Source organism: Apostichopus japonicus, chromosome 9, assembly GCF_037975245.1.
Source record: "Apostichopus japonicus isolate 1M-3 chromosome 9, ASM3797524v1, whole genome shotgun sequence".
NCBI classification, from domain to species: Eukaryota; Metazoa; Echinodermata; class Holothuroidea; order Aspidochirotida; family Stichopodidae; genus Apostichopus; species Apostichopus japonicus.
This window is the reverse complement of record NC_092569.1, coordinates 814,165-826,483: the sequence shown is the minus strand read 5'-3', so window position 1 is coordinate 826,483 and position 12,319 is coordinate 814,165. Positions and strand designations below refer to the sequence as shown.

At 31.9% G+C, this 12,319-nt stretch overlaps 1 protein-coding gene across 1 annotated transcript in view; it reads left to right on the top strand.

Annotated features, from left to right (window-relative positions):
- Nucleotides 1–12,319, top strand: part of LOC139974276 (uncharacterized) — a 75,398-nt gene that overhangs the window by 6,266 nt on the left and 56,813 nt on the right. The window lies entirely within an intron of this gene.

The following is a 12,319-nucleotide window of genomic DNA, read 5'->3' as shown; positions in this document are numbered from 1 at the left end:
AGCCTTATTTACGGAGACCAAATATTCGCCCAACAGTGTCAATTAAAATCACGTGCGTGTGATAAAAATGTTCCTCCCTCTCTTAAAATCAAGCAATTTTCCTTTGCTACTCATTTCTAAGCAAAACCCATTCTCTGCAATTGAACGGGCAATTAGATAAACGCACAGTTCGCTGAAAACCTTTGCTTGTAAAACAAGAAACTTGATTTAATTTTATTTAGGTCAACATTACCCTTTTCTTCATCGGACAAAAAGAAAATAAATTTTCTCTAAAGTAAGGAAAAGAGAACTCCACGGCCTGTCCAACATCGATAAACATATTAAACCAGACGTAACAATTGGGTATCGTTATATATAATTATATATATATATATATATATATATATATATATATATATATATATATATATATGTAAATATATATATATATATATGTAAATATAGATATATATATATAGATATATATAGATATATATATATATATATATATATATATATATATATATATATATATATATATATATATATATATATATATACGTGTACTATATATACGATTGCTGTTTTAAATCGTTAACTGATTTTGTTTCGCTGATTTATTAATTTGAAGCTTGTTAAGTACTTTTTATCGATTGAGTGAAGGCTCAACGAAGAAACAGTCTCTCTTATTCACTGTAATTTGCTTTCTTTTAAGTTTTCAAAACGTCTTCATGTGGATAAAATTTCCCATCCACTTAAATGATGTAAATTTGTATAAATTTGCTGTTCCTGGCTAGCGTTTCTGCATGTCAACTGACTATTTCCAAATGTCAATGAGACAGTGCTGAATGATCAATCAGTTTAAAGCTTTGAAATCAATCTAACATTATATACATCTTGGAACGTCTCGTTCTTCATCATAAATATTCATGACCATTTCTTCATCGGTGAAGTAGGTCGAACAGTTACGTTCTTGTTTAAAGTTTATTTAGGTATGAATTTCTCACGATTTCACAAACAAAAAAAAATCAATCAGGACTTACCGATATAATTTGTTCCTCTGCTCACTTTTTTCTTGTTGTTTATTGTATATATTTCAGGCATGCAGCTGTGTTAACAGCAAGTCATGTTACAAAAAGCAAATTTCATGTAAATCTCTGCATATTTTTGTGGCAAAACTTGTGAAAGACAACCAATTTTTGGGTGATCTTGCCAAAATTATCAAAAATAAACTGTAATATGTCATACCGAACTCAAAACGCATCCAACTTTTATGCGATTTGAGTATGTGTGTCACGGTTATTAAATACAGTGTATATTTGAAATAGAAATAAGAGATTGCTGTATTTAATCGATTTAGATATATCTTCAGTTCTTATTAAGTCAACTGAACGTTTAACTCGAGATATGTGTAAGTCCCATTAGAGATAACTTTATTTCAATTCTGAGATATCTTTCATTCGAATTCAATTAGGTATCATAAGAATTAAAGTCAAGCTATATTTCATAAGTTAAATATATTTATAATTCATTGATGATTGATAATTTTTTTGAGATCTCTCTGTTTAATTCGAGCAGAATCTAGAGCTGTATTAAAAATATCCTTGATAAGTTGTAGATATCTTGTAATATTAAAGATAGTCTTGAAGTTGGAAATCTAAAATCAAATTGGCTGAAATCCCAATATAAACGAAGTATACCTTATTTTCGAACTATGGAACTATATTTAGTTTGGTTTGAAATAAAATTATATAATATTCAAATAGAATTGTGCTTTCCACTCCGAAATTTAAACATTATAAAAGACTAATAGAAAGCACTTTTTTGATGTCATTACATTCCATTTGGCCAAATTCCATTCCCTCGCGGACCCTATAGGCATAATCATTGCCCCATAAATGAGAAGTTGTCTGGATAAATACCTCCGTGTATCACTTTCCTCCCGAGTATGTTACTCCGCACTATATACTCAGGAATGATTGAACGGAAAATGGTGATTTAGAGCTCGGTCGCACAAACGCTTTCTAGGATTCGATTAACAATAGTAATAATAATACTGCTCTTTCGCAAGGAAAGACGTTTTTTTATTTCCCGAGCGGCTAAGTTTTTTTCTCTCAGTTGCGGGTTATATATCAAAGTAACGTGAGTTATTCTGACAAGATTTGAGTTCAAATGTCCATGTGGAAGTTAACAACGCTACAATAAGTTTGATTTCATTACCGTCTTCTTGGGTATGAGAATAACCAATGTATGGAATGTGCACGCAATGGAGTGTAGACAAACGACTTGATACTGTATCGAATGTTTACCGAGTATTTTTTTGTTTTTTTATATAAAGTATGACGTCATGAGATTGAAAAGGGAATAGAAATCAAGGCCCGACTAATGAAACAAGACTGAATAACAGTTGTCTGATATGTTGGCCGCGGTTATCAGAATCAAATGACTTCATTACGTAGAAAATTTTACTCTAAACCCGGCAAAACAAAATAGGAGGAAGATAAAAGATGAAATTGCTTTTTATGCTAATTTTTCCTCATCTGATAGTAAAATATTGAAGAAACGTGAGCAAGTGCGAAAGAATGAGAATTTAAAATGTCCATTTTGAAAAGGGTGATAGCTTTGAAAGTTTATCCATCATACATCCATTTTGTGTTTTAAACATGAATCAAGCTGTTCTGGTGCACGCTACATGCGGTAACCAACATATATATCCACAGGACTTAGAGCTGTGCGGACTCGACTTACACTAAGATGCGTCTTAGTAAAGTACCGTTTGGATCTCGGTTTCACAAAACTGTTCTTCACTAAGACGTGTCTTAAGATGCGTACATTTTTTTATTGTTGACATGAACGAGGCTGTGACCTTTGACCGCGAACAGTATTAATGTAGTAAGTGTAAGTCGAGTCCGCATAGCGCTAAGTCCTGTGTGCGTAAGTCGAGCTTTTCTGACCTTTATTCGACGAACGTAGGTCATGAGAAATCATGGTTATATATGTTTATGTAACGGTTGGACCATGTGATCATACAATTAAATAGTGGAACTCTGCTTTAATTGCGTTTGGGCACTTGGGGGGGGGGTGGGGGGTGGCGTGGATAAAGGCTTATAATGGTTGCAAGTAATAAGGGAGCATGGATTAACATTTATGAAATCCTGGTGTTCCTGTGCAACGTTTGCTCGAGAATTTCTCCTACTCCACTTTGCATATTATAATTATCTTGCTTCACTCTCCAGCGATAAACACTATCAGTCAAATGTTATTATGAATATAAATACATAAGAATGTTCTTGAATATATACTGCATATTTGAAATCCTGCCAAGTTTAGTTCAAAACAAAGTAAAAATATCCTCTGGTTTAGACCTACTTATTGTGTGAAGCCGCCACTCTTCGGTGAGAATGAAATTCTCTCATCAAAATAATTCTTATCCTGCACATTCTCAAAGGGTGAATTCTCATTCTTTTGAACTAAGAGTCTATCATGCGACGCTTGTACCGTCCAATATCTATAATTGCTAAAAAAAAATTAAAAAAAAACAGCGCGTTAACTTCAATTCCTTATTTTCCCCTTCTTATGAAAATGCAATGAGTTGAACCAACCTGCTAATTTCTTATATTCATCAAGCTAAAATGCAGAATCTAGGTCTGTGGTTGCACGCAAATCAAACACTTACAGAGCACTTGTTTCTCTATGAATTGGTTCTTTCTTCATCTTCGTTATTCGGAATGTTTAGTTTGATATTGGATGTAACATATTCTATATTAGTAAATTATGATTAATGCCTAGAATGTTCCAACGTGGATCATAATTATTCTTCTTAATGTAACCTGTTTGGAAATTTCATAACTTTCCCAATTTTTACGTTCTTTACCTTTCAATAAATGTCTCCAATCTATCCTTCATTTTTCCCCTGATATTTGTCTAAATAACACGGGAAGAAAATAAGGAACAAATAAATGGAAATCCCATTGTCAGTCCGTCTCGAAGGAAATTAAAGTAATCAATGTTACTAAGAAGTCTAGAATTTTTCTTGACTAACGTCTTTTCTTGAAAGTCAAAAATCTTCCTTTTCCCCCCATTATTTTGCAATTCTTCACACCGTCTGTATAGTTATTTAAAGAACATGGCCGCAAGTAACAATTTATCTTGTACGAGTTTTTGCACCTGTAATAGACCCTTGATTATTTCCCAGGGATTTATATCTCATCTGAATGTTTCCATTACTACGTCGAAGTTCCTCAAACTAGGCCCACTTTTTACTGATGACTTAAGTCTAAGTGTTCTGTGTACATGTCATTGTAAAGGTTTTTTTTGTGTGTGTAAGTAATCTTCATAAAGTGAAACGATAAAATCAAAGAACTGTCTTGACAAGCCTAGAAATTTCTAACTAAAGGCACTGGGGTCCAAGTAGGGTGTATCTTCCCAGAAGGAACATAAGAAGAAGAAAAAAACTCGCATACGTTTTGATCTCCAGAAATTTAAAATCTAAAAGAATGGTTCTTCCAACCCCCCCCGCCTTCCCCTCCCCCCTTCCAGTGACACGTGAAAGATGTTTGTAACTTTATTTGCCATCGTCTTACATCTTTGCCATCTATCATTTATCGATAATGGAATTCTGTCCAAAACTAATCCTTTTCTTTAAATTTATATATTTTTGAAGTTTGCAGGGTTATTGCACCTTATACTCCTCGAGCTTGGTCTCTGACCTACAGTTTTGATTTTTCGTTCTTAGTTTTATTTTACGAAACAGCTGCATTAATGTAATAATAACACATCAACCTCGCTGGCTTTACCAACCTATGGCTACAAAATATCAGCAAATTACATCGACTCAGAACCTCATCAGCAGATGTTTAGTAACCCCGGGGTGTTTAGGGAGCTCTATCCATTTCACTCTCTCTCCCTCACATTCTCTCTCAGCGGTCAAACGCTTCCGAAAGTTTTCCGTATAAGATGTTTACATGTTTCCTAGTAATCCCTCAACTTTCAAGACTTTACTCAAAAAGAAATCAATTTTCTAGTTACAAGAAATACCTAAAGGTATCGAACGAAATAGAAAGATTTGTTCAAAGTCCATTCTAAGAGTCAAATGATATTTAATATAGAGAAAGTTTGAAAGCTGGAAAAATCGGAGTTGACAATCTTCCACATATATACTTTATTTGAAATCATCTGTTAAAAGTTCGCGCGACTCTTAAATGAAAATGATCTGCAAAAAATGATAAAAACCGCCCCCCCCCCCAAAAAAAAACTGAATTGTTTATAAAATAAAGGAATAATTTACTAAATTAAATAATAATTATTAATAATAATAATTTATTTTATTTAAGTTTTGTGCTTAACTTATTTTATATTGGTTAAAACTATTTTGGACAGTTCCCAAACATAGCGTATGTATAAAACATATTTTAGCACTGTTAAAACATAGTAAACTCATATGGATGCAAAACCGTAAGTAGAAGGAACATCAAAGCTCCGATGTCTGCGAAATACATGTTTTTTTCTTCTAATAGATACTTAGCCTTTTGTTTTCCTCATTAAAAGATTGAGAGCTTTATTCCCATTGCTATTCACCACGGGGCATCACATCATCAGGCTAGACCCTCAGCGAGTTTTAAATTACATTGAAAATCGTGTTAGGCTAAGAATCCAATCAGCTTGAACATGTATTTTATATTTTTTTAGTCTTTTCATTACAAAGATATGTCGCAAAAATGTCTTAAAAATAGAACCCAAAGGACAAAGTCATAAACAAAATTAAATTGAGATAAATATTCATTGTATTCTGTATGTAGAGATGGCTATCATGGTTTACACAGGAGAATGAAATCTAGTCTACATTCCATCCTGTTGGGACTTAGACCAATGCTTGTTTTCAGTCAGTAAATTGTAAATTTATTATTATTACATTGGCAACAAACAGAGTGTTTCCTTTTCTTCGCGTAAGTACATAATCTTACTCATGAAGAGCGAAAAAAATAAAGAAGAAAGTTAATGGTCTATTTTGTTAGAACTTCAGATAAGCAGTGGCGCGTAAAGGCAGAGGTAGCCAGTTCTGACCCAGTTCGTGCCGAGGTCGTGATAAATATGTCACCTGGCAACTATACTTTCTACAATTTTAATTTTTCCTTAAGTGTATAAAGGAAAATGAGAATACAATATGCTTTATCCCATAATTTCCAGAAACCCCGACATAATTTCCCGAGCCCACTAAATTTCGCAATGTTCCAACTTAGCTTGAATCTCTCGACTGATTCAACACCCTTCGAAACTTGTGATTGCGTCGCCGAGAAACGGCAAGTTTAATTTTGTGCGAAAAAAAAAAATTCCAAAGCATTGTTTGATTTCTGCTTTGCTCTTTATTGCTAGTAAAATGATCATATAATATTGGTGGGATTCAAAACAAGCAAACAAAAATATGAAGAATACATGAAAATGGTATTCTTCAGAGACCTGATTAATTGATATAATATCAATTAGCAAATTTTGCAGCTATAAACAATTATCTTGGCTCCGTGGGGAGAAAGGAATCATGAAACGGGAGAATTAATCAAATTATTCCAGACTAGTGGCTTCCCACTATACTCGTTTGTAACCACTGTAAGATATAGTCTAGTGCAGTCACAAACATATGAGCATCTTGTCGACAAACCAAAGACAAATTAAAAAGATAAAAGGGAAAGATAAAACAATAGTGATTTAAAGAACAGTTGGGGTTCCTAATTAATTTTACTACAAACATGAATTATTTCTGTCATTCATTGATTTCTTTATTTCCAATTCTTAGTAATGATGAATAGCCCTATTGTATCTGATTAGAGGGTTTATTTGCCAACAATCAAACTCCTAACAGGTATACGATCAAATGTACAACAAAGATAAAATATACCATTTGCAGAAACCACAACTATATAGGTATACAGGACTGCTTTTGTAGAATAACCCATCGCCAAACCACCACTCACACACCCTCCAGCCTCATCCACCCCATTTCTCCACCCCCTCCCCATATGAAGTTAAAAGAAACTTCTTGTCAATAATGGCAAGTGCGGAATGAGGAAACAACCTTAAAGTCGTATGATTACCAGCAACCTCTTACTTGTTTAAAATTTAAAAAAATCTCTCTCTATCTCTCTCTCTGTCTCTCCCTCAAAAAAAGAGAAATAATAGGAGAAGGTAGAAATAATGACTGTATTTTTTGTCCTTTCACATTTCACAGACCATCAACAAATTCAGGAAGCCAATATATACCCCCCCCACCCTCCCTCCCGTTTCAAATTTTAAGTTGAGATGATATGAAGGTTGATGCGACTCATTTAAAATAAAGGCCAGTTATAAAATATCCAAAATAATTAAGCTTAAAATAAATTTTAAGAAAATTGTCGATGCAAGTGCTGGTTTTGTTATAAAAAGTGAACGTGACCGTTAAGAAATAATTTCTTTTGACAAAACGCAAACATAATAATAGTGTCCTTCGAATCTCACGGAAAAAAGCTTTCACTACACAACGGAAGACCACCAAGCGTGACTTAGTCAAAGGTAGCTTACTTAAAAGAATATTATTTGAAAGTTTTAAATATTACTGTAGCCTGTTGGCAAGCCTGTTGGCATATATATATATATATATATATATATATATATATATATATATATATATATATATATATATATATATATATATATATATATATATATATATATATATATATATATACATATATATATATATATATATATATATTGTTAATGCAATGGAGGTAAACGACAAAGGCAAATGAATATATATAAATGAAATATATATAAATGAAATATATATATATATATATATATATATATATATATATATATATATATATATATATATATATATATATATATATATATATATATATATATATATATATATATATATATATATATATATATATATATATATATATATATATATTGTTTGCGTCCACTTCATGACCTCTCTGAATGTAGGCCTTTGTGTTACAAACCTACAAAATGATTTTCATGCTTCTGGTAATAGGTGAAATTGCCATCTCCATTACCTTTCGAAATCCTCGTATGAAATATGTTTAATTTTGCGTTTTGTTTTGTTTTAAGAAGTAAGAAGATACTTTGTGATCTAAGTTGTTATACAAAACAAACGACTTGGATCGAGATTCGCAACCTGATTACAAATAAAACGCCCAATTAAAGAGATTGGATGAACTCTTGGGTTTTGTAATGAATCTGGTTGACATCTATCAACACAGACAGATGATTCTAACATTCACTTCTGATCAGCAATTAAAAATGAAAAGTGTCAATGTTTCAAGTACACGCCGCTTTCAGAGATGAATTTTCATAGCCTTGGTAACTTTGTACTTCAAACGCCTTAAAGGCAAGAATATTGTCTCAATTATATACGCTTAAATTAAATGTTATCAGTCCTTGATTTGCAATCTCTTTATAACCTATAGAATATCGAAGAAAGTAAGCTCGTCTTTGAGTAGCTATCCCCATCCGTAAGTAAAGCTGATATTTATTGCTTCTAGGAAATCGTAATTGATGTTACCATGCCAGGTCTCATCGCATTGTAAAGTGGACTAAAGAAACACTGACTCTTCGAAGGAGTTTGAGAAATAGTTCAAGTTGAAGTATTCAATAGGGAGGATAATATTTACAAATCATTAGTATTGGTTGCATCAATATCTCAGGAATGTTAACATGCTCTTTTTGTGAGGTACTGAGTCACTGCGTTGTTATGCTCACATAAAGCAGTTAATTTGACTTCATATATTGGTGAATTTGTTTGACCTCTCAGAATTATAATCTCAAACTTGTTACGTTTTCGGTTTTGTTTAGTTGATTCAGTTATATTTCAAAATGATTTGTTACAGATACGCTACATTTTCTTTCCTTCTCCTTTTACTTGTGTCAATGGTCAGACTTCTGCCGTCACCCATCACCCCTCACCCCTCACCCCTCACCCATCACCCCTCACCCCGTCCCCATCTGAAATAGATGTCATTTACATTTACCTATACCAGTAGTGTATATGTTTAGTATCGTATGTAGGTTATAATCAGCTTTCTTTATACATAAACATTCTCTTTATATTAACTTTTTAAAGTTACATATCAAATAAGATACATTTGATCGTTTCTCAAAACCTTAGTTCTCCTCTTCTTAATATGAATAACTAAATGGTTACTTTGAATATACTTGAGTATTGTATGTGATTACTGAATATATTATGTATACATACTGCTTGAATCACATTATGCGTACGACATATGAATTCTTTACAAATGCTGTATGGACACTGTCCTGATACCGTAAGAATATTGTGCGAATATTGTTAGAATACTGTATGAATTTTTTTAGAACACAGTATGCATATCGTTTAGACACTGTATATATATATAATATGAATACTTTGTGGTGTATTTTATAAATACTGCATGAGTAATGTACGGATACTGCATCAATATTCTATGAAAACAGTATGAATATTGTATGAATGCTGTATGAATGCTGTGTGAATGCTGTATGAATGTTGTATGAAAACTATACATGACTACTCTATGAACACTGTTTGAATGATGTATGAATACTCTAATAATACTGTATGAATACTGTACGAATGCTGTATGAATGTTGTATGAAAACTACATGAATACATGTATGAATGCTGTATGAATGCTGTATGAATACTTCATGAATATTGTATGAATATTGTATGAATACTTCATGAATATTGTATGAATACTGTATGAATGTTGTATGTATGCAGTATGAATATTGTATGAATACTGTATGAATGTTGTATTAATACTCTATTCATACTGTATGAATGCTGTATGAATGTTGTATGTATGCTGTATGAATACTTCATGAATATTGTATGAATGCTGTATGAATACTGTATGAATGCTGTATGAATGCTGTATGAATACTACACGAATACTGTATGAATACTGTATTAATGCTGTATTAATACTCAATGATATACTGTATGAATCCTCGCATATACGACAATTTATGTCTAGGATCGTATCAGAAACGAAATCAGAAACAGGAAAATGTTAGAAACAATAAGTGGATGTAGAACTAATTCATCTCTACTATATGGAAAATTTCAAGTTTGTTCTTTATCTTGTCTCATCTACTTTATCAGAGAAACGGTCGCCGTATCTGTTTTTATAGTTTGGCCTTCCCGTGAACCTCTAAGTTTGCCATTTCACGATGTTCAAGTTCAATTAATAGAGGATCGCCTTTCCCAATTAGTAATTTTCGTGAGATTTCATGTCACAGTAAGAATGCGTTTTGAGCGAACAGGAAACGCTCTTGTGAAACAGTAATAATAATAACCTTGTCATTCGATTTAAAACAAAAAAACATTGCTGCCTCAGTATAATTTCTTCTAAATAAAAATGAAAAACTTCCAAATTATATATTCGAAAATAAGTAGTCTTCTTTATGATAAGTCACTTTGTTTCACAAATGGATTGATTAATGAAAAATACTATACTTTATAAAATCCGGTTGGTTTACTACCGCAAACGCTTTCTTAACTCCGAAACTTTATCAAAACTTCTACATAAGCTCCGTTATAATATCGTTCACCAAACTGATAAAGTTTGTTTTATTCAGATTGAGTCATTTGTATACATTTTATCCAGAGAAGATAAAAAAATTCTTCACACGATCGCATATTTAGACCAACAGGTGAATAAATTTACACATTTCAGTAATCCACGATTGTCTGATAAATTACTGACAAGTAACATATTTGCGGTTAATCTTCAGCTTACCCAATCTACACGCTTGATTATGTTTAACTGATTTTTGAAATTCATTCACTTGTTTTTACCAATCGATCAATGTCAAAGATGATGTACAAGTCTGTATGTATGTATATATGTCTGTATTTATGTCTGTATGTATGTGCACAGTTCTTTTATCTCCTTTTCTGGTTGCAGATTCATGACACATACGAATCTTAAAACAATGTAAAGTTTCCTTTTAATGGTTTTCGATAATACTGATTAAAGTATCGTCGCAAGAACTAGTATAATTTATATATGTGTGTATTAATGTACATATATGTATAAATGTATATATATATATATATATATATATATATATATATATATATATATATAAATATATATATATAAATATTATATATATATATATATATATATATATATATATATATATATATATATATATATATATATATATATACTACCTTTGTATCCGGGATTGGAAAGTTTATGCATAAATTATAATAGTTCTTGCGACACTAATTTAATGAATATTATCGAAAACTATTAAAGGGAAACTTTTCATTGTTTCAAGATCGCTTTTGTCATAATATCTTATTTTATTATCGAATTATCATATTTTCTATAGTCAGTATATCTTTACTTTTGACAAAAGAAAAATATATATGACGTGAATGTTTAGATTTATTGGCGAACATTTTTCTCACGTAACACCGATTCCATTCTTTCGTGCAACAAAAACACAAACATTTATCAAGAGATACATCCATCATACATACCGCAGCCTGCCATAATTGTGAATAAGGTTTGCTAGATATGTTTGGCTGGAGTAGACTGTCTGTCACTTAAGTTATTTCACAGATTGACATGTATAGACTCATCCTCTTTAATCGATCTTAATGTTTGATCGAAACCTAAGCGGTTTGTGCAAATCATATTGACTTTGGCTTTCCCAACACCTGTCGAGAATTTTTAAAATGTTTACCTATTCCGCCTAAGCTTGTGTAAACTCTAATCACTCAACAGTTATAGCTATGTTCACTAGTGGTCAGAAGCCGTCTCTTTCTCACTTAATCTCGCTTTCTCTCCTCTCTGTCTGAGATGGTTGAGCAAGAGGAAGAAATCTGGTATATGCCGTCTACGGAAAGCTAGCATTAATTAAGACATCGCCTTGTAATCTAATCAAAACTAGAAATAAATCCATGTTATGCACGCAAAACTATACTAGCCGTATGATTGACGGAAGAATGAAAATATATGTATATATATATATATATATATATATATATATATATATATATAGATATATATATATATATATATATATATATATATATATATATATATATATATACATATATACATATATACACATATATAAATATATGCATTGTTCGATATAGGTGTCAAATGCCTACTGCGAAATGGCGACCTTCCTTACTGGTTTCGAACCTCGGGACATACAATCATCGTCCATGGCCTAGTTGGTTAGGGTGTCCGCATATAAAGTGGGAGGCCCGGGTTCGAATCCCGGTGGGGGCTGGACGTTTTTTCAC